Genomic DNA, 23,791 nt, shown 5'->3' with positions numbered 1-23,791 from the left:
TCCACATGCAGCAATGTGATAGTGCCATGTCACAGGCTTTGGGCCTAGTGTTGCCAACTTTCGAGGATTGACTTGTCAGTTCCAGGAATTAAAATTAATTTTCAGACATTGCTACAAGTGACAGCAAGAGAAACATTGAAGGGGCAATAAAGAAATTGTGTTTTGAAAATAAAGTTTTGAGCACTTTGGTTTAATAACAATAAAACCATCTGAGATGCACAGAACAAGTGTGTTATAAAACCATCTAGCTGATGTAATGAAAAATCGGTTTGCTTTCTGATGGGTTCAGGATCTTGCTTGCTATAACTGTTGACAGATGGGGTAACCAATGGGAAGAGTGTGCAGAAGGGGCATTAGAGGCCATTTGATGACATCTCCAGAGACGTGTCCAATCGGATGGTAGACCGTTTCCACATGGGTTAGGTCTGTCATCACAGAATGGCTACAGAACCAAAAAGCGCACAAGGGGAACAATCCTGGGGAGTTGGTGGCATTGCAGTAATATCATTTGATGAATAATCAAGGACCCAAGACTAATATTCAATATGGATCCAAATCACAACATAACAAGTAGTTGAGATTTGAATTTAATGAAGATTGGAACTAAAATTGATGACCATGTAACCTCGATTAGTTGTCATAAAACAAATCCATCAGCTTCATGAATGCCCTTTGGGGAAAGAAATGTAAACGTGGTTGACGCTTAACTACCCTCTAAAAAGGAAAATGTGGATCAGGGGCAATTAGGGATGGGCAACAAATGTTCCCCTTGTCAGAGGCATCCACATCCCATCAAAGAATAAAATTGTTATGGACCAGGCCAGATCCCCCTCAAAATATTTCAAGAAAGTAGCCCAGACCCTAACTTTTCTAGTTGTTTTAGATTAGATTAGATTAGATTCCCTAGAGTGTGGAAACAGGCCCTTCAGCCCAACCAGTCCACACTGACCCTCCGAAGAGTAACCCACCCAGACCCATTTCCCTCTTACTAATGCCCCTAATACTATGGGGAATTTAGCGTGGCCAATTCACCGAACTTGCGCATCTTTGGCTTCAGCAGGTGTATTGCGGATATTCCAGGAGTGATGCAGCTGGCCCAATCACTCCATTTTAAACAAATCAGAATTTATTTCTAAGATTACCAAATGAAACACAAAAAAAGAGAACAGATTATAGAATAACTTAATCTATCCGAAAACCCAACAGATTATCCCAACTTAATGATGCTGTTCCAAATTCTTTCAACAATCCCCATTAACACCTCTTGGCAAAAAAGGTAAAATCAGACACGGGGCCTTACAGGAGAGACATCAGAGAGAGACTTGGCGGTGAGATTCAGCGTGGAACACCTTCTTCCAAGTAGCTGTTTCTCTGACCAGGAGTCTCAACACTGACTAACTGCTTTCTCTGAACAGCTAGACTGCTAAAACCCAAATCAAACCAGAGAAAAGCTGAGCTGGGAGAACTGGCCACTGCCCTTTCATTGTACAAGTGTGCTTTTTTAAAAACTTGAAAGCTTACCCAACTAGGTCAACCCAGATATTTCGGAGCCTGTGTCTTTACGACCTCCTGAAAAAAAGTGAAGGAATCCATAACATTGTAAAAGGAGCAGCATCGTCACAAAATAAAACCCTTGATCCTTTATGTCAGTGATTTGCTGAAGGTGCATTCAACTGTCCCTGCATTTTGGGCACATTGTTCTTCTTTATTGATTAGCTCGGGGGGAACCTGTCCCCACTCTTAAACAATGAATTGCAGCCAATGACAGTGCAGATATAAATGGGTCTGTTCTTTACTCCAAAGTAGTTAACAGAAGTTTGCTTGTTTGACATTTGACAAATGCATATTGTTGTAGTTACATCAATGCAGTTAAAATCCTGGGTTACCCTCCTGGCTCCTCCCCATCAAAGATTATTATAAAGGCTTGGTTTTCAATATATTTCTTCAATATATTTCAATATGTGGAGAAAAATTATTTCAAGCTGTGTGGAAACCTGGATTTTTTTTCTAAGAACCACAAAAAGATCAATTTGGCCATTGCGACATTTTTTAAGACAATGAATCTTTTTTGAAAACACATGGTTTTAGTTAATTACATGTTTACACTCCAGAACCCGGGGTCCCAGTCTAACGATACAGGACTGAGATAAGGTGAACCTTCTTCACCCAGAGAGCGGGGAGCCTTTGGAAATCTCTGCCACAGAAAGTGATTGAGGCAAAAACATTGAATGTTTCTGAGAAGGAGATAGATTTATTCTTAGGGCCTCATGTACCAGGAGGCTATCTGAACATTCCATACCTTATTCTTTTTACCTTCAAGAACTAAAACTTATTGGCCAAAAGTGTTTTTGTTTCCAAAATAAATTTGTAGATTTATCTTGTTTTCTTGTTTTCCTTCATTGTGTGTGTGTGTGTGTATGAAAGTGAGTGTGTATATCTGTGCATGTGAGAGTGACTGAGTGTGTATATCTGTGCCTGTGAATGTGTGTGTGTGAAAGTGAATGAGTGTGTATATCTGTGCCTGTGAATGTGTGTGTTGGGTTTTTAGATGGGTAATTATTTATATTTTCAGTTTATGAATTGTATATGTCAAAAAGTTTGACACCTTTGTTGAACAGATGTTGTCTTATAGAAAATCAATACTTTTGTGTGACTTGGTTGATGACTCTTATTTTGTACCTAATAAAAAGAAAACATATGATTGGCCTTCTCAGTAACTGAGTAAAATAAGTAAATGTTGCATGTGACCCATTATGTAGTGGGATGATTGTAACACAGAGGCATTCTGCGAATTTTGTGAAGATTTGTAGCTCAGGTTATGGATCAGGTTGTAAGTTTGCTCACTGAGCTGGTAGATTTGTTCTCAGATGTTTCGTTACCATGCTAGTTAACATTGTTAGTGAGCCTCCGATGAAGTGCTAGTGTTCTGTCCCACTTGCTATTTATGTGTCGTACTTGTTGTAGTTGGTGGTATCACTTCGGGTTCTTTTTCTCAGAGGTTGGTAAATGGGGTCCAAATTGATATGTTTGTTGACGCAGTTGTGGTTTAAATGCCAGCCTTCTAGGAATTCCCGTGCGTGTCTCTGTTTAGCCTGTCCCAGGGTGAGTGTATTGTCCCAGTCAAACTAGTCTCCTTCATTATCTGTGTGTAAGGTTACTAGTGAGAGAGGGTCATGTTTTTTGGTGGCTAGTTGGTGCTCATGTATCCTGGTGGCTAGTTTCCTGTCCATCTGTCCAATGTAATGTTTGTCAAGTCCTTGCAGGGTATTTTGAATATAATGTCTGTTCTGCTGGTTGTTGGTACGGGGTCCTCTAAATTCATCAGGAGCTGTTTCAGTGTGGTGGTAGGTTTGTGGGGTACCGTGATGCCTAGGGGCCAGAGTAGTCTGGTCTTCATCTCCAAGATATCTTTAATGTATGGCAGGGTGGCTAGAGACTCTGGGTGTGTTGTGTTTCTTGTTTCAGTCTGTTGTGTAGGAATCAGCGGACTGTGCTTATCGGGTATCCACTGTTCTTGAATATGCTGTATTGAACACCTATACAATGTATTCAGGAACAATGGGTACCCGATAAGCACAGTCTGCCAATTCCTTCACAAACAACCTGAACAGAGGCATTGTCCCACCTTGATGTCATCATCGGAGGCTGTTACTTTAGAATAAATGGGATGTTTTTGTTTTGGTACCATTCAGCCCCATGTCAGTGCCAGTTCTTTGGAAGAGCTATCCTGTTAGTGCCAACTCCCTGGGCTTTCCCATTTTCCTCATTTGAATATTTCTCTAACTCATTTTATGGAAAGTTTCTATTGACTCTGCTCATGTCTTTCCAAACAGAGCGAGGAGATTTTCTGCTGAATTTCTTAAACTTGGATCCTCTGGTCACTACTCGTGCTGCCATCTCTTAGAAATATTCTCAAATATTTGAATATGCCACAGTATAAGGTTGATGCTGGCATCAGTTGTCACTTTGTTAAATGCAGTGTTAACCCAAGTACCACTTGCTCTACCCTGTGCTATTTTCCCCTCACCCTCGGAATGTGTTATTGGGTAAGGGTCGTCTAAGGTGCTTCACTGCCACCAAGCTGTCTTTGCCTCTGCTTTGCCTTGGGCCTTGGGCCTGTCTGGTGATTGGTGGTGGAAGACACACCATCATAGAGTATCTATAAAAGACACATTGTTTTTCACTAGAGAGTTGTGAACACAATCCAATCCACCACACTCCCTGAAGAAGGGTTATACCTGAAATGACAACTTCTCCACCTCCCGATGCTGCCTGGCTTGCTGTGTTCTTCCAGCCTCCTGTTTATCTACTTTGGATTCCAGCATCTGCAGTTTTTTTTGTCTCAGTCCATCATGTAAGCCAACCTTCCATCAATTGACTCTATCTACACCTCTCGGGAAGGCAGCTGACATCATCAAAGAGCCCTCCCACCCCAGTTTTAATCTCTCCCAACCTCCTCCATCGGGCTGAAGATACAAAAGGGAGTCGCCACCCCTATCAGCGTTCCGGAGAGACCACTCCATCCGCAACTCCCTCGTCAGGTCCACACCCCCAACAACCCAACCTCCAATCCCGGCACTTTCCCCTGAAACCGCAAGAAATGCAAAACTTGCGCCCACACCTCCCCCCTCACCTCCTTCCAAGGCCCCAATGGATCCTTCATATCCATCACAAATTCACCTGCACCTCCACACACATCATTTAGTGTATCCGTTGCACCCGATGTGGCCTCCTCTACATTGGGGAGACAGGCCACCTACTTGCGTAGCATTTCAGAGAACACCTCTGGGACACCCGCACCAACCAACCCAACCACCCTGTGGCTGAACACTTTAGCTCCCCCTCCCCCTTCCACTCCGCCAATGACATGCAGGTCCTTGGCCTCCTCCATCGCCAGACCCTGGCCATATGACGCCTGGAGGAAGAGCGTCTCATCTTCCACCTAGGAACCCTCCAACCACACAGGATGAATGTAGATTTCTTCAGCTTTCTCATTTTCCCCTCCCCCCACCTTATCTCAGTCCCAACCCCTGGATTCAGCACCGCCCTCTTGACCTGCAATCTTCTTCCCGATCTCTCCGCCCCCCACCCCCTCTCTGGCCTATTACCCTCACCTTAACCTCCTTCCACCTATCCTATTCCCAGCATCCCTCCCCCAAATCCCCTCCCCCCTACCTTTTATCTCAGCCCGCCTGGCACATCAGCCTCATTCCTGAAGAAGGGCTCATGCCCGAAACGTCGATTTTCCTGCTCCTCGGATGCTACCTGGCCTGCTGTGTTTTTCCAGCATCACATTTTTCAACTCTGGTCTCCAGCATCTGCAGTCCTCACTTTCTCCAAATTATACTTTTGTTCAATTTGTCACCCCTCACTGTGGTAATGCACGGGAAGTCAAGCCTCTTCATTCCCAGAGTTGTCACAAACATTAAAGATTTTGTCAAAGTGTTCAAAATTCCCCTACTTTATCTGATTTTCAGACTCAGGTTGACAGAGCAGGTTTCTAAACATAACAAGGATTTCGTTCAGGTAAATAGTCTCCAGCTATAAATAAAGAGTTGGGAACTGTCATCATATAAATCTACTCATTAAAACTTCCATCCCCTACACACACATAGGTTAGACGTCACATGACTCCAGGTTATAGTCCAATAGGTTTACTTGGAACCTCAAGCAGTGGGAGCGCTGCTCCTTCACCAACAAAGCAGCAGTGTAAACATCACTGAGAATGAGTTACATATTTGGCTTTCTTAAAAAAATGCAGCAATCCCTTCCACAATCCATGGTTTTAAAACAGTACCTGTTCCCGTTTCAGTCCACAATCAAAAAGACAGGAAGAACACAGGAAGAGATTTTGTTTATGAGTTGGAGAAACTCCCATTGTGTCACCTCCTGCCTTGTTTCCAAAGAGATGAAGTCTGTTCTATTTTCGCTGACCCTGCTGTGGATCTCAAATCCTTTAATTTTAACAAACGCTCTGCAAAATGTCAAGTATTCGTATTCAGACCGTGTCACAGGTCTGTAAAACCTTGCTGACAAAATGAGAAAAAAGGAAGGATGACTGTGAGGAGACTGAATAACATTCAGGGTAGGACAGCACCTCAGGCAGTCTCTCCGAAGCCTGAGACTGGATTAGGTTTACAAATGGAGCAAAATTCAGAAAGTACCGAACCTGAAAAACATTTGATAAATATAAACATGCTTCGTGTCTGAAAACAATTAGCTGATTAAAGCTGAATCGTTTTTATTTTAACAAACGCTCGACAAAATGTCCCCTGCCTTTCATGCTCGGTTCGAGCAGAAGGTGAGGAGGATGGTGGCTACCTGCAGTACCAACCGTGGATGTCCCTGTTCCCTCAGTCACTGCTGCAGACCCTCAGGTTGGCCACGTTGGGAGTGACTGACCCAGATGGAGTGTCTGGCCATGCGCTCAGAGCCAGTGAGGACCAGCTGGTAGGAGTATTGGCTGACATCTTTAACCTTGCCTTGCTACAATCTGAGGTTACCCACCTGCTTCACCCCAAAGGAAACAAATACAACGTGCCTCACTGACTACCACCTGATGGCTTTGACCTCCATAATTGTGAAGCGTTTCGAGAGGTCCATCATGGCTCATATCAACTCTAGCCTCCCAGCCTGCCTCGATTCCTTGCAATTTGTCTACCAGCGCAACATCTCCACAGCAGGTGCAATGTTCCCAGCCCTGAAACATCTGGATAATAAGGCTACCTACGTCAGGCTTCCACTTATTGACTCCAGCTGTGCCTTCAACACTATAATCCCAAACAAATGAATTTCCAAACTCTGCTCCGCCCTCTGCAACTGGATCCTTGACTTCCTGACTCACAGACCTGAAGATAGGCAACAGCACCTCCTCCACGACAAACCTCAACACCAACCAAATTGCCTTGATCCTTCCCAATTCCAGCGCAATGGGTCACAGCTGGTACTTTCTCCCTTCTCCTACACTCATCCCTGGAACATCTGGATAACAAGGATACCAGTTGTTGTGATCCATGACTAACCTCTCGACGCACTTCCTAATTACGGAGGTCAGAGTCACCGGGCAAGCTGCAAAGATGTGTACTCAGCCCCTTACTGTACTCCCTGTACGCTCATGACTGTGTGGCCAAATTCCATCCAAACACCATCGTAGGCTGGATATCAAACAATCACAAGACAAAATACAGGAAAAAAATATAGTGCTTGGTGTCATGGTGTAAGGATAACAATCTCTCCCTCAACAACAGTAACACTAAAGAGCTGATTATCGACTTCAGGAAGCAAAGAGGAGGGCACGCCCCTATCTACATCAATGGAGCTGGGGTGGTGATGGTCAATCGTGTCATGCCTGTAGGTGTGACAATCACCAGCAATCAATCCTGGATCATCCATGTTGATGCGATGGTAAAGAAAGCACGATGTCTCTTCTTCCTCAGGAGGCTAAGGAAATTCAGCATGTCCAAAAGAACTCTCACTTTTACAGATGCACTATAGAAAGCATCCTATCTGAATGCATCTCAGCTTGGTACGGCAATTTCTCTGCTGAGGACCATGAGAAACTACAGAGAGTTGTGATAACAGCCCAATCCATCACGAGAGCCAACCTTCCATCCATTGACTCCATCTACACTTCTCACTGCCTTCATTAAAGACCCCTACACCCAGGTAACAGTCTCTTCTGACCTCTTCCATCAGGTAAGAGACAAGAGTAAAAGAGACATGAGCTTAAAAGTACATACTAACAGGTTCAAGAACAGCTTCTTCCCTGCTGTTATTAGACTTCTGAATGACCTCTCAAGTTTCAAATCTAATGTTGATCTTGCTTTTTGTGCACCTTCTTTTCAACCGTAACTTGTATTCCTCGCTCTGTTCAATCACCTTTTGGTCTTTGTATGTTATGATCTGCCTGTACTGCATACAAAGCAAAACCTTTCACTATACCTGGGTACATGTGACAATAATAAATCAAATCAAATCTCCTTCCAATTCTCACTCCTTTCCTGCCCAGCCTCCACTCTACTCATTCTTCCCTGTCTCTGTCTCATCTTCCCTCTGCCACCTCTCTTCCTTTCTTCCATTCTATTCCCCTCCCCTCCCTTCCTTATTTCGCCCTCTCAGTCTTCCCTCATGCTCTCTTATCTCATCATTCCATTCTCTCATTGAATCCCACACTTCTCATCAGGGTCGAGCATTACCCCAGTTGGAATGGGGTGGAGTCTGGAGCCACAGATCTCAGAGTTCGGCCATTTTGGACTGAGCCAAGGAGGAACTTTTTCACTGACTGGGTGGTGAACCTATAGAATTATTCGCCACGAAAGGGTCAATCATTGAGCTTGTTCAAGGCTGAAACCAACTGGTTTCAAGATATTAACGACAGATGGTGCGGAAAATTGGTGTTGAGTCCAAAGATGTGCAGGTTAGGTAGATTGGCCATGCTAAATCGCCCCATAGCGTGCAGCCTAGGAGGCTTAACTATTGTAAATGTGGGGTTAGGGGATAGGATGGCCTGCTCTTTGGAGGGTTGGTGCAGACCAGGTGGGCTGAATGGACTCTATCTGCATTGTAAGGATTCTGCGATTCTGGGTAAAAGATCAGCCATGATTCTTGTTGAATGACTGTCAGGTTTGAGGAGTTGTGTGGATTTTCCCCTGCTCCCTTTAGCCTGTATCCCTTTCCTTTCCTCCTCTTGTTTCTTCCTTCTCTGTCCTTTGCTAAAGTCTCAGTATGGATGAAAAGTTAACGTGCAGCGTCTGTGCAGAAATTCATGTCCTTCCTTCCAATTCAGTGCCAATCAGGCGATAGGTGATGAAGAAAAGCCTGTTTCTTTCATAGCATGAGATTTCTCAGTTTACAAATCCCCCACCAGTTTCCCCGGAAGATGAAATAACAGGCAGATTTTCAAAAGACCTAACTGTAGGGAGCACTAATGACTATTGTCATGGGGTCACGTGCTGGCCTTGATGGTGCTGGTGCTTTGGACAGGGTCATGGGGAAAACTGATTGACAGCCGATGATGGGCTGCAGCCAGAAGTTTCTCTGCTCTCACAGATTGAGGGCACAAGCAGTATGAGGTCCGGGCTTCCCAAGTTACAACTATGGACCCAAATCAAAAGAACATTTCTTTGTTAATTCAGAGATGGATCAGCTGAAGACATCAGTATTGTGGCAATGACCTTTATATCCTTATAAGAAGACGCTTGGCCTTTGGAAGCCAGTGGACCATTGGCTTAAGTGAGCAATTATGAACTGTCAAACATTCTCAGAAGGAAGACATCTTCATCTTTCTATGAGGAATCAAGGGTTTCCCATGAAAGACAACAATTCCACCCATTGGCCTCCCCACTGCATTGCCACAAAAGAAGGAATCTGTTATTGCAACTCAGTCTCCCCAGGATTCGGAAACGAACCAAACACCTTCCCGCAAAGATGTGAAACTTTTCCGTGGTAAGAGTACCTGAGAAAATGGAGTTACAGTAAGTGGATCTGAGAGACAGAACAACCATTTTCAGATTGACTTCTAGAACAGGCTGGAGGGGCTGAATGGCCTTTTGTTGTTCCCATTGTTACTCTTTCAAACGAGTAGGTTCTTTAAAGTACCATATGGACTCGTAACAACAACTTGCATTTACATAGAAACCTTTAAGATATTTAATCATCCCGTGGGAAAACCGTGCTGATGCTGAGACACAGAGACATAACGAGTAGCTGCTGGAAATCCTCCACAGATGGGGAACGGGATTTGGTGATGTAAAGCTGCCTGCATGTGAAGATCCAAATGATCTTCGAGGTCTCAAGCAATCACAAAATAGTTTATTGACATGAGGGATATGAGCCTAATGCTGGCAAATGGGACTAGATTAATTGAGGATATCTGGTCAGCATGGACAAGTTGGACCGAAGGGTCTGTTTCCGTGCTGTACATCTCTATGACTCTATGACCCTATATGCTGTGGTCCCCAATTGTACTGTGACAAGTAAATTTTTTAAAAAACGTTTAAAGACGCTCAGTTTAAATCAATAAGACATGTGCAAAGAGAAACAGAAATCTTTAAAATATGACTGCATGGCTACATGCAGATTCTATGTGTGTTGTCATCGGGAACATGAAGGAGGTTGAATGATAGATGAGTCTCTTTCCTGTCCCTCAGTCGCTCAGTAAATCTCTAGTCTGTTTCGATAAGGCTAGGCAGCTTGTGTTTGCTTGATGTTGCTTGAACTGCTTTCTATTAATCTCCATTAGTGGGGTTTCCGCTCTGAATCATACACACAGTCCTCCCACTTTCTCCAAGGAGCTACATGGAAACCCAGCCTCAAAGACAATGACAAAGGATCAACATTAAAACCAAGATCATTCCAGTCCTGCTCTGCCTCACCTTTTGTGCTTGAACAATGAAGAGCACAGTACAGCTGGGAGAGGGCTGGTGACGGGGTGGGGGTACCATTGGATGGCACAGCACAGAAGGAGGCCATTTGTTCCCTCCTGACCATGCTGGCTCTCTGTGTAAGATCAATTTATCTAGTTCCACTTCCTGACCTTTTCCCAGCAGACCTGAAATCTTTTCCCTTCTGGATATTATCCACTGCCCTTGCAGGAATTGTTCCTGCCTTGCGAACTCCAGAGCCTGAACACTCACTGCACACAAAAACATTTACTTCCTCTCATCTTCTGGATCTTTCACCGATCTCCATGTATTGATATCCTCTGTTTCTTGACCCTTCAACCAATGGGACCAATTTCCGCCAACCTCCTCTGTTTAGAAGGAGCTGGATACGGTCGGCCCTGTTATAATGTGTGTTTCTTCAACACAAATTGGGGTTAATGCGATTGAAGAATTTGGACCGTTATTTGTAGAAGGTGAACGTTCCTTACCTGTGTTGGCTATAAAGTGATTCCATTAGTTTAAATGACGTGACTATTGCATGATTTTCTTATAACACGAAATCGTGTACTAACGGAATATCACGTTATATCAGAACTGGCTGTAATTGTATCAGACTGCTCTGGTCTCACACTGATAGGGTTCAGTTTCCTTTGGTAAGGGTCTGCAGTGCCTGCTCAGTCTGGGCTGTATCTTTTCATTCAACATTCCGCTAACTATTTACACTCTTTGGCTGAACACAAGGCTGTTTAGAGGATCATCTCTCTCCAGATCCTGCTGTCCCTGCGACCCCCCTTCCATTCCTGGGGTGGGTGACTGCTTACATAGCTGAGTATTAACCCTTTATCCTACACCATGTCACAGCAATCACTTCCTCAGGGCATTGAAAGGAAAGTGGAACTGAGGCTCACATTAAAGAAAAGGGAAATAGATAAATATTGGAGCTTTGGAGGAGCTAGGATTTTGCAGATTTTTTTAATGGGGGCATGGGTAGGTGTTGAGTACAGAGGAGGTTTGTACCTTAATCCATTCCTCCCTTCCAATCGAAACCTCTGACAGACCATTAAATATTTTGGAAATGGTAGTGCAGCAGATGGACTGACCTCCCGGTGCCCCCACACTCCCTCTTTGTGACCTTACAACACCATCTGCCGTGTCAATGATTCACCCCATCGCTGCAACAAACTCAGAGACAAAGCTGCTTGTGTTTTGCTTTTAACCTTCCCCAGCCAGGTGGATCCCTCAGGATCACTCCGCTCTCGCAAATCCGGTTAAAGAAACGGCTTTCTCGTCTCGACTAATCAGGTATCTGTTTTAATATTCAGAATCCTTTTGCTTTAAAATCCCTCTGCCCTCTAACTGCAGAGAGCTGGCACAAAGCAGCAAAGCTAGAAGGCACTTATTCATTTGACCATCTGCTGCATGTAAAGTTTGCTGTTCCCTGGGAAGCTTTTTTCTCTTTTTAACAAAACTGGTCAGAAATGCAGCGGGGAACTGAGCCGCTCAATGCATTTGCGAGGACGTTGTGGTGTATGAGCTGGAGTTAACACTGCCCACCCCTGTAGCCATCGCCGGCCCCACAGCACACCACTTCTCCTATATTTACCCCCTTGTGAGCCCCTCTCTCCTTTCAGACCACTTTTGGTGACCAGACCTTCATCTGTCTGGGCCCCACACTCTTGGCGTGCTCCCCCTTAACCTTCCCCGCTCGCTTTCCTTGCCTTAAGATGCTTGTTAAACCCCACCTCATCAAACCGAGGTTTCATTGGCCTTACCCTCGTGGTTTCTGAAGTGACTGAGTGTCAGTTGTTGCCTGATATTGTCCTGGTGAGACCACACCAGGAGGCAGTAAGGACTGCAGATACTGGAAGTCAGAGTCAATAGATGTGAGGCTGGAAGCAGGTCAGACAGCATCCAGGAGCAGGAAGGCAACATTTTGGGCCGAAGCTCTTCATCAGGACTGGGGAGAGGGAGGGGTGTCTTGACGGAGAGTTTCCCCAAAATGTTGCCTTTCCTGCTCCTCAGACACTGTCTGACCGGCTTCCAGCCTTACGTCTATCGACCCCAGCTGGAGTCCTGGGTGCAGTTTCGGTCTCCTGTCTGAGGAAGGATGTTCAAACTGTGGAGGGAGAGCAACAAAGATTGATTCCTGAGCTGGCAAGACTGAAGGGAGTTGTGCAGAAGGGCCACTGGACCTGGAACGTCAATTCTGATTCCTCCCCACCGATGATGCCAGACTCTCGCTGAGTTTTCCAGCAATTTCTGGTTTTTGTTTCGGAAGAGAGACTGGATTGGTTAGTATTATATTCTCTGGCGTTTAGGTGACTGAAGGGAGAATGGGATAGAAACTCTAACAGGATGAGACAGGATAGATACATGAAGGATGTTCCCAATGACAGGGGAATCCAGAGCCAGGAGTCATGGTAACAGATAGGTCATTCAAGACTGAAATGAGGAGAATGTTTTTTCACGCAGGGAATGGGGAGCCTGTGGAATATTTATCACAGAAAGCAATTAAGGTTAAAAGATTAGGGGTGGCACGGTGGCTCAGTGGTTAGCACTGTTGCCTCACAGCACCAGGGACCCGGATTCGATTCCTGCCTCAGGTGACTGTCTGTGTGGAGTTTGCACGTTCTCCCTATGTCTGCGTGGGTGACTTCCAGGTGCTCTGGTTTCCTCTCAGAGTCCAAAGATGTGCAGGTTAGGTGAATTGACCATGCTAAGTTGCCTATTGTATTCATGGATGTGTATGTTAGGTGCATTAGTCAGGGGAAATGTAGAGTAGGGGAATGGGTCTGAGTGGGAGTGTGTCATAGAGTCCTACAGCACGGAGACAGGCCCTTTGGCCCAAACTGGTCCATGCGACCAAAATGACCATCCACACTAACCCCATTTCCTTGCACTTGGCCCACATCCTTCTAATCCTTTCCTATCCATGTAATTGTCCAAATGCCTTTTAAATGTTGTTAATGTACCCGCCTCAACCACTTCCACTGGCAACTCATTCCATCTGCGTACCACTCTCTGTGTAAAAAAGTTGCCCTTCAGGTTCCCTTTTATTCTTTCCCCTCTAAACTTAAACTGATGCCCTCTAGTCCTTGATTCCCCAACCCTGGGAAAAAGACCGACTGCATTCACCCTATCCATGCCTCTCATGATCTTATAAACTCTCTCCTCATTATCCTACATTCTAAAGAAAAAAGCTCTAGCTTGTCCAACCTCTCTCTATAACTCAGATCATTGAGTCCAGGCAACATGCCTGTAAATTTCTTCTGCACTCTTTCCAGTTTAATAACATCCTTCCTATAGCAATGTGACCAACACTGAACACAATACTCGAAGTGTGGCCTCACCAACGTCCTGTACAATTGCGACATAATTTCCCAACTTCTGTACTCAATGCCCTGACCGATGGAGGCCAGTGTGCCAAAAGCCTTCTTCACTGCCCTGTCTACCTGTGATTCTACTTTCAGAGAACCATGTACCTGAACTCCATGGTCTCTCTCTTCCACTGCACTCCTTAAGGCCCTACCATTCACCATGAAACTCCTACCTTGATTGGACGTTCCAAAATGCAAGACCTCACACTTGTCTGTATTAAACTCCATTTGCCATTTCTCGGCCCACTTCCCCAACTGTTCAAGGTCCTGCTGCAATTTATGATTGTGTGTGTGAGAGAGTGTATGTGTATGAGACAGAGAGTGTGTGTGTGAGCGTGTGACAGTGTGTGTGAGGGAAAGAGAGTGTGGGTGTGAGTGTGTGTGTGAGATAGAGAGAGTGTGTGAATGAGAGAGAGTGTGTGAGTGTGTGAGAGTGTATGTGAGAGAGAGACAATGTATGAGTGAGTGTGTGTGTGAGAGAGTATGTGTGTGAGTGGGTGTGTGTGAGTGTGTGGGGGAGTGACACAGATGAAAAGATTGTCATCTCTCTCTGGGTGCAGCTCCCACTGGCAGGGTCTCGATTCTAGGAGAAGGCCCCTCTGTGCCTGATCAGTTGCTCACTGGCCTATCCGAGAGGAGGTGGTATGGCTCTCTCACAGGCTTCTCCAGTCAGCAAGCAAGAACCTTGACCCTTCAACACTGACAATAACTTTTCATGATAACATACTACATTTCAAAATGGCTTTCTGCCTGCTCTGCCAAACACAATGCAATTATATATCCAATTGGCAATGAACATCTACATCAACTTGACTTTCCATCCTGTCCTACATTTCCTTGATTCCCTTTCTATCTGAAAATCTATCAATCTCTTGTCTTGAATATACTCAAAGACTGACGATCTACAATCCTGTGGGCTGGAGAATTCCAAAGACGCTTGATTTTTTTTTTGAAAGAAGAAATTCCTCTTGGTCCCACTGTTAAATGATGGAGCCCTTGTCCTGAGATTGCGGCCCTGTGCTTTGAGAGCACCTTCCACCTTGCCAAGTGCTGTTAATGATTTATGCCTCTCAATGAGACCTAATCTAAACTCAATTCTGTCCCTCCTCATTGTGACAGCTGTCTTAACACTGGACCTGATGAAAAAGTGAGTGTTTGTTGTAAAGGCTCCTCTGGCAAGTAAATGTGTCCTTCTCCCGGCACAGAAACTAAAGGTGTGACTGGTTCCTGACATTTTGTACAGAGAGTGAACTAGCTGAGCTGCTGGGCTTATTTTAAAAAAAATGGTTTTCAAGGCTCTGAAATGACTCCTTCAAATTAAATGTATAGGAATGATTTTCTCCTGGTACTTCTATCTTTGTCGCACACTCACAGACACAAACGCACATGAGCATTCTGGAATATATATACAGAGGTACAAAGAAGCAAAGGCAAATTCACATAAACCAACGCGCACACAAATATCCCCACCTCCCACACACACACACACACACACGCACAAAATAAATTGCCTGATTTTAAATCGTGGAGCATTTTCATCTGGCAAAAAGAAAGATTGATTTTCTGTTCTCTGGCCATCACGTTTTTAACATTCTGAGACAGCCAAGAGACACACCAACGTCAGTTCTATGGCTTTAATGAGGTCTCTAAACCTTGTAAACTGACAAAACAGCACAAGAGGCAATGTCATGAGAAAGCATTTCAAAACTGGTCTGAAGAGTATTCCTTTTTACCTGTTCACCAAATGCTGTGTTGCCAACATTTTTTACCCGTCCCTAGTTGCCCCTTGTGAAGGTGGGGGTGAGCTGCCTTCTTGAACGTGTGCTGTAGTTACAGAATGCCCTTAGGGGGTGGAGTTCCAGGATTTTCCCAGTGACAGAGAAGGAACAGTGGTATATTTCCAAGTCAGGATAGTGAGTGGCTTGGAGGGGAATTTGCAGGCAATGGTGTTCCCATGTATTTGCTGCCCTTGTCCTTCTAGATGATACCAATCGCAGAGATGGAAGGTGCTGTTAGAGATGGCATTGTGCTGATGGGGTAGGGAGTGAAGGTTTAAACTGATGAGCCTGGTGCTAGACAATTGAGCTGCTTTGATCTGGATGGTGTCGAGCTTCTTGAGTGACACTGGAGTGGGTGGAGATATTTTAGCCTTAGATAGAAGTTAAGGAGGGAGAAGTAAAATGTTTACCATCTGAGCTATCAGCAAATGAACACTCACATTAAAGAAGGAAATGACCTAAAGGATTATTTAAAACATTTTCAAGGGAACAAAATTGAATTGGATTGAATTGAATTAGCTTTATTGTCACATGTACTCAAATGAGTACAGTGAAAAGTTTATAAATCGCCACTTACAGTGCCTTCTGAGGTACAGAATACCCAGGTACAATCCTGAGTCACAGAATAGAAAAATGAAGAAAATAAAGTTACATTACAGCTACACACTGTACAAGCGTAGATCGGAAAGACAAGAAGCAAAGTTAAAATTGATGCCCAAACAGTAATTTTCTAATAATGCTCAATTGTTTATGTAGAGTCATAGAGCTGTACAGCACGGAAACAGACCCTTCGGTCCAACTCGTCCGTGCTAACCAGATATCCTAAATTAATCTAGTCCCATTTGCCAGCATTTGGCCCATATCCCTCTAAAACTTTCTTATTCATATACCCATCCAGATGGCTTTTAAATGTTGTATTTGTACCAGCCTCCACCACTTCCTCTGGCAGCTCATTCCATACACACACACACACACCACCCTTTGCGTGAAAAAGTTGACCTTTAGGTCAACTTTTAAATATTTCCCGTCTCACCCTAAATCTATGCCACCTTAAACCACTCCTCAGAATAGACCTTGTCTATTCACCCGATCCATGCCCCTCATGATTTTATAAACCTCTATAACATCACCCCTCAGCCTCTGACGCTCCAGGGAAAAAAGCCCCAGCCTATTCAGCCTCTCCCTGTAGCTCAAATCCTCCAACTTTAGCAACATCCTTATAAATCTTTTCTGAAGCCTTTCAAGTTTCACAACATCCTTCCTATAGAGGAAGACCAGAATTGCACGCAATATTCTAAAAGTGGCCTAACCTGACGCCCAGAGGAAGAACCCTTCATCTTCTGCCTACAGACCCTCCAACCACACGGGATCAATGTTAATTTCATCAGTTTCCTGATCTCCCCTCCCTCCATCTTATCCCAGATCCAACCCTTCAACTCGGCACCGCCCTCTTGAACTGTCCTACCTGGCCATCTTCCATCCCACCTATCCGCTCCACCCTCCACTCTGGCCTATCACCATCACTCCCCACCCGCCCCCCCCCCATCTTCATCTACCTATCACATTCCCAGCTACCTTCCCCCCAGCCCCACCCGCCCTCCCATTTAACTCTCAGCCCCCTTGGGCTCCCACCACATTCCTGATGAAGAGCTTATGCCCGAAACGTCGATACTCCTGCTCCTCGGATGCTGCCTAACCGGCCGTGCTTTTCCAGCACCACACCTTTTGATTCTAACCAATGTCCTGTATGGGCTGCAACATGATCTCCCAACTCCTATACTCATCTGTCAAAAGAGATCAGAGTAATTGTTTCGGGTTAAGCGACCCTTCCTCAGAACTGATGGTAGCTGGGAAAATGGTTAGGGAACCAAGTGGAGGTATTTTTAAAGCAACTTGTCCAGGGATGTTATGATACAAATTGTGGAGCAGATGGGACTTAAACCCCTGTCTTAGAGGTAGGGACACTACCACTTCACAAGAGCACTTTGAAAGTAGAGTGAGCTGACAAGGTAAGGATCAGCTGTGGTCTAATTGAACTGCGGATTGGATTTGGAGGAGCTGTGTGGCTACCTCCTATTCTTAACATTTCAATAGAAGATTAATGTTTGGTCTCTAAAGTGATATTGTCAGGTTCAGGATTAGGTTTTAGTTTGAGTTTCTGTGCTACCCATGATGAATGAGAACAAAGTCAGAGGTTAGATTCTTACCCAAGGACATTGTAAAATGTTTCTTGACTCTCTCAATATAAAACACATTGTCAAAGTCCTTGCAGAGTGAAGTAGTTGAGAATATTGTAAACTCTGTGATTCACAGTGAGAGAGGAGAGCTCTAAATTCTATGAGGTATTTCACACCTGGTTTTCCATTTACTTCCTCACTGTCTATCTTGGCAGAAACCTGAATACTCATGTATCGATCCACTGTCTAATAATCACAAACTTCAATTTTAAAAATGAGTAAATTCGAACATGTTCATAATGGATTTTTAAATGACTCACCAAAATGATGACTCAATTTTAAATTCTTTTAATATCTATCATCAGGTTTGTTGGGGATGGGAGTTTTTAAAGTTAATTCCTGGGACATGGTGTCACTGGCTGGGTCAGTGATCATTGCCTGCCCCTAGTTGCCCTTGTGTAGGTGATGATGAACTGCCTTCTTGAACCACTGCAGTCCATATGCAGCAGATAGACTCACAATGCCCCTAGCGAGGGAATTCCAGTGACAGTGAAGGAACAGCGATATATATTTCCAAGTCAGGATGGTGAGTGGTTTGGAGGGGAACTTGCAAGAGCTAGTGCACTTGTCCTTCTAGATGGTGGTAATCTTGAGACTGAAAGATGGTCGGAGGAGGCAGAAGATCAACTGTGCTGTCTGGAAACAGTTTGCTGTTACCTTGGATAAGGAGCCACCACCGTCACAGACTTTATCAGTAAGTGTGTGGAGGATTGCATACCGAGGAGGTCAATCCAGGTGTTCCCCAACAGGAAACCCTGGATGAATCAGGACATACAGAACCTGCTAAAAACCAGGCATAAGGCCTTTAGATCAGGAGAACCACTCAAATATAAGGAATCCAAGTATGACCTCTGCAGAGCCATTAAGACAGCCAAGGACCAATACCGATCCAAACTAGAGACCCAGACAGACACCCGGCAACTATGGCAAGGACTGAATGACATCACAGGTTATAAAAAGCGACAGTGCAAGATAACAGATGATGACACATCCCTTCCAGATCGTCTCAATGCCTTCTATGCTCACTATGAGCTGACTTTCGGTGGAGAGGGAACACCTATTCCGACAAGTCCTGACGAACCTATCCCAACAGTCACTGCATCAGAGGTCAGGTCAGTTTTCCTTTCTGTGAGTCCAAGGAAAGCGATGGGACCAGACGGAGTACCAGGCCGTGCACTCTGAGCATGTGCAGATCAACTGGTAGAGGTCTTCTCGGACATCCACTGGCCACTGTCCCTGCCTGTTTCAAGAGGGCCAACATCATCCCAGTGCCTAAGAAGGCTCGTGCAGCATGTCTCAATGACAACCGCCCAGTGACCCTAACTTCGGTGGTTATGAAGCTTTGAAAGGCTGGTCATGGCATTAACCAACTCCAGTCTCCGCACCACTCTTGACCCACTCCAATTTGCCTATCGGACCAACAGATCCACATCGGCCCTTCACTCCTCCCTAGAACACCTTGACACCAAGAACAGCTACACAAGAATCCTACTCATTGACTACAATTCAGCCTTCAACACTATTATCTCCTCGAGACTGATTACTAAACGTAGTGATCTCGGACTAAGTCCCACTCTCTGCAAATGGATCCTCAGTTTCCTGACCCACAGGCTACAATCAGTGAAGATTGGGGACAATATTTCAACACTCAACACTGGAGCCCTCCGGGGGTGCGTACTCAACCCCCTACTGTACTCACTGTATACCCATGACTGCGTCACTAAATACCAGACTAATGCCATTTTCAAGTTTGCTGATGACACCATCATAGTTGGTCAAATCTCAGATGATGACAAAACAGACTACAGATGGGAGGGGAAGACCTGGAAAAATGGTGCACTGAGAACAACCTAGCTCTCAATGCCGGCAAAACCAAGGAACTCATTAGTGACTTTCAGCGGGATGGTACTCAGACCCTCTACCCATTAACAGCACAGAGGTGGAATGAGTGGAGAGTGTCAAGCTCCTGGGAGTGGTCATCAACAACAAGCTTTCTGACTCTTCGTGTGGACACACTGTTTACAAAGGCCCAACAATGTCTCTTCTTCCTCAGGCAGCTGAGGAAATTTGGCATGCCAACTTTTATAGGTGCACCATCGAGAGCATTCTGTCTGGATGCATCACCACCTGGTATGGCAACTGTAACATTCAAGACCGGAGACGGTTACAGAGAGTAGTGAACTCGGCCTGGACAAACACAAAGGCCAACTTCCCATCTGTGGAATCCATCTACCAGGCCCGCTGTCAAGGAAAGGCCGCCAGCATTCTCAAAGATCCATCCCACCCTGGTAATGTTTTTCTACAACCTCTACAGAGAAGGTACAGAAGCCTGAACACATACACCAGCCGGTTTAGAAACAGATTCTACCCTCCTGTTGTTAGAATACTGAATGGACTCACAAACTCTTAACATTCACCTGTACTTGTGTTTTTGTTTTTGCCACTGTTTAGCTATTATTTACTATCTATGTTACTTAACTCTGTGATCTGCCTGTATTGCTCACAAGACAAAGCTTTTCACTGTGCCTCAGTACACGTGACAATAAATTCAATTCAATTCAATTCAATTCAGTTCAATTCAATGAGCCATGGTGAATTTCTGCAGTGTATCTTGTATATGGTACACACTGCTGTCACTGAGTGTTGGTGGTAAAGAGAGTAGGTGTTTGTGGATGTGGTGCCAATGAAGAGGGCTGTTTTGTCCTGGATAGTGTCAAGCTTCTTGAGTGTTGGGGCTGCACACATCCAGGCAAGTGGGGGGTATTCCATCACACTCCTGATTTGGGCCTTGTAGATGGTGGACTGGCTTTGGGGAGTCAGGCGATTAGTTACTCATTGCTGTGTTCTTAGCCTCTGATCTACTCTTGTAGCCACTGTGTTTATGTGGTGAGTCCAGTTGAGTTTCCGATCAATGGTAACCCACAGGATGTTGAAGGTGAGGGAATTGGTAATGGTAATGCCATTGAAAGTCAAGGGGTGATTTTGAGATTGTCTCTTATTGGAGATGGTCATTGTCTGGCATTTGTGTGACCTGAATGTTATTTGCCCTTTGTCAGCCCAAGCCTGAATATTATCCAGATTTTTGTATTTGAATATGAACTGTTTCAGTCTCTGAGGAGTCAGGAATGATGCTGAACATTGTGCAATCATTGGTGAACATCCCCACTTCTGACTTTATGATAGAAGGAAGATCATTGATGAAGAGGGATGAGCCTGGGACACTACCCTGAGGAACTCCTGCAGAGATGTCCTGGAGCTGAGATGACTGACCTCCAACAACCACAATTATCTTCCTATGTTGAAAAGTGTGGTGCTGGAAAAGCACAGCAGATCAGGCAACATCTGAGGAGCAGGAGAGTCAACATTTTGGGCATAAGCTCTTCATCATTATACCTGAAATGTGCAATCTCCTGCTCCTCGGGTACTGCCTGACCTGCTGTGTTTTTCCAGCACCACACTTTTCGACTCTGAACTCCAACATCTGCAGTCCTCACTTTCTCCAATCTTCTTATGTGTCAGGTATGACTCCAACCAGCAGGGAGTCACCCCCAATACCGAATGATTTCATAAGCCTTGGTTCCAAGTGCTGTCCCTCTCCCCTCACCCTCTGGAATTCAGCTGTTTTCTCCATGTTTGACCCAATGCTGTAATGAGGTCGGGAGCTGAGTGGCCCTGGGGGAACCCAAACTGGGCGTCCCTGAGCAGGTTATTGCTGAGTAGGTGCAGCTTGATAGGTCTGTAACTGACACCGTCCATCACTTAAGTGATGATCGAGAGGAGACTGACAGGAGGTAATTGGCTGGGTTGGATTTGTCCTGCTTTTTGTGTACAGGTCATACCTGGGCAATTGCCCACATTATTGGGTAGATGCCAGTGTTATAACTGTATGGAAGAGCTTGGCTAGGGGAGTGGCAAGTTCTGGATGACATGACTTTAGTGGTGTTCCAGAATCTTCCCTGCACCCCAGCCTCTGCAATGACCTCCACACATTCCTTGCTACCTTGTGGAGTGAGTCAAATGACTAAAGATGACACCTGATTAGATTAGATTCCCTACAGTGTGGAAACAGGCCCTTTGGACCAACACGTCCATACCGACCCTCCGAAGAGTAACCCACCCAGACCCATTTCCCTCTGACTAATGCACCTAACACTATGGGCAATTCAGCATGGCCAATTCACCTGACCTGCACATCTTTGGACTGTGATGTTGTGGACCTCAGAAGGAGACAGTGATGAATCATTCACTCAACACTTCTTGCTAAAGACTGTTGCAAGTACTTCAGCCTTATGTTTTACACTGATGTCTTGGGATCTCTTGTTGCTGTGGTTGGGGATATTTGGAGAACCCGTGTATCCTGGTTAATTGTCAACCACCATTCAGCAACTGAATCGTTGCTCAGCTTCAAAGTCCAAGCAGTTTGCATGTGAGTCTTGTTCTGTCTGAGTTGGTCCAACTGCTCTGAAACATCAGGGGGCAGATTTAACCTTTCAGTCTGAGAAGGCTGGAGTTTAACATTTCATCTGAAAGTCAGCTCCTCCGACAGTGGAACACTCTCTCGGTGCTGACAGTCAGAGGAGTCAACCTGGCTTTGGAACTTAGGTTTCTCTTGAGGGGCTTGAACTCATCACCATTTAGCCCTGAGGGGCTTTGACTGAGCTAGAGCCCTTCAGTAAGTGTACCTGCTCAGAGCACAAAGGTTCACAGTTTCCCTGTGTTTGACAGTCAAGGTCAAAGTTTTCTCATTACAGGTCTCACCTCTGAGTTGTTTCTGAACCTTTTGAGTTAATGGAGCTAAGAAAAGATAGGGAATCCTAATTGCCAAGAGATAAAGTAATTGACCGGCCCCAAGGGGTCTATTCCAACACCCTTCCTGATTGCACTGACAGATACTGATCCATACAGCAGGATTAATAGACTGTGCCTCTTCTCCTCATTTACCTGTCAACATCCTTCCTTCATATTGATTACATTGTCAGGCAAAGGAGTTGGGGGATGGGAGGGGGCGGGAGGGGGAATAGGAGAGAGAGGGAGATGGGACTGTGGGGGTGGGGGGGGGGGTGGAGGAAGGAGGTTTGAAGGTAGTATTGATCACTAAGTTGGAACCTGATGTGACTTAGCAATGCCTGCAGTCTTTCGACAGAAGAGATTATAGACAAAGGATACAGGGACTTGATTAAGGATCAGGGCTGACTTTGTGGGCAGTTCAATTAGAGGTATCTGTACAAGGAAGCACTTTGTGATGTGAATCAGCTGATGAATCTGCAATAAAGTCAGCGTCAAGCAGAAACGATTTGCATCCAATAGCATGATGGACGGGGGAACCCAAAATAGGAAATCGATTGCCCAGGCCAGAGGGTGAGCCGGAACATTTTTAATTGCACTCTCAATGTTTGAGGTGAAGCAGTAAATGCTGAGGAAAATTCATTAAATGGCAAATATATTGTACTGACAGCACTAAGTGTTTATAAAGGAATATTACACTCACAAGCACAAATACATAGGTAGATAATTAGCCGCAGTCCACAAGGGACGATTGGCATCTCTCTTCATTATAGAGAGAGAGAGAGACGATTGCCTATAGAGGTTGACGGCTCCAGATCCTACGTGTGGGCACAGTGAGGAGGCATGATGGCATGAAGATTAATTCACATTGTTTTGTTTTCATAGAATCCCTACAGTGTGGAAGCAGCCCATTCAGCCCATTGAGTCTGCACCCACCAACCCAGATTTACCCCCCACCCCACCCTATCCCCCATTACCCTGCATTTTGCATGGCTAATCCACCTAACCTGCACATCTTTGGAGGAAACCAATGTACCCAGAACTCACCTGCACAGACATGGGGAGAATGTGCAAACTCCAGACAGACAGTCGCCCGAGGGTGGGATCAAACCCAGGTCCCTGGAGCCATGAGGCCTCTTTATTTGCACCAGACTGAAATTACCTGGTCAACTGATCTAAAACACAATGACACCCATCCCTCCATGTTAAATATGTAAGATCATCCATTCCCC

General features: G+C 45.1%; 1 protein-coding gene across 4 annotated transcripts in view; it reads left to right on the top strand.

Moving 5' to 3' along the window:
- Positions 1-23,791, top strand: part of raly (RALY heterogeneous nuclear ribonucleoprotein) — a 297,200-nt gene that overhangs the window by 59,841 nt on the left and 213,568 nt on the right. The window contains exon 1 of one of the 4 annotated variants that reach the window (XM_072556188.1): positions 11,568-11,684. The exons of 1 other annotated variant lie outside the window; for it this stretch is intronic. The gene's annotated coding sequence lies outside the window, so the exon portion shown is untranslated. Of the gene's footprint in view, positions 1-11,567; positions 11,685-23,791 lie in introns of those variants that run through there. 2 more of the 4 variants (XM_072556194.1, XM_072556191.1) reach the window with 2 other exon arrangements.

Source organism: Chiloscyllium punctatum, chromosome 37 (assembly GCF_047496795.1).
Source record: "Chiloscyllium punctatum isolate Juve2018m chromosome 37, sChiPun1.3, whole genome shotgun sequence".
NCBI classification, from domain to species: Eukaryota; Metazoa; Chordata; class Chondrichthyes; order Orectolobiformes; family Hemiscylliidae; genus Chiloscyllium; species Chiloscyllium punctatum.
The sequence above is the reverse complement of the archived record's forward strand: the minus strand, read 5'-3'. Positions and strand labels throughout refer to the sequence as shown.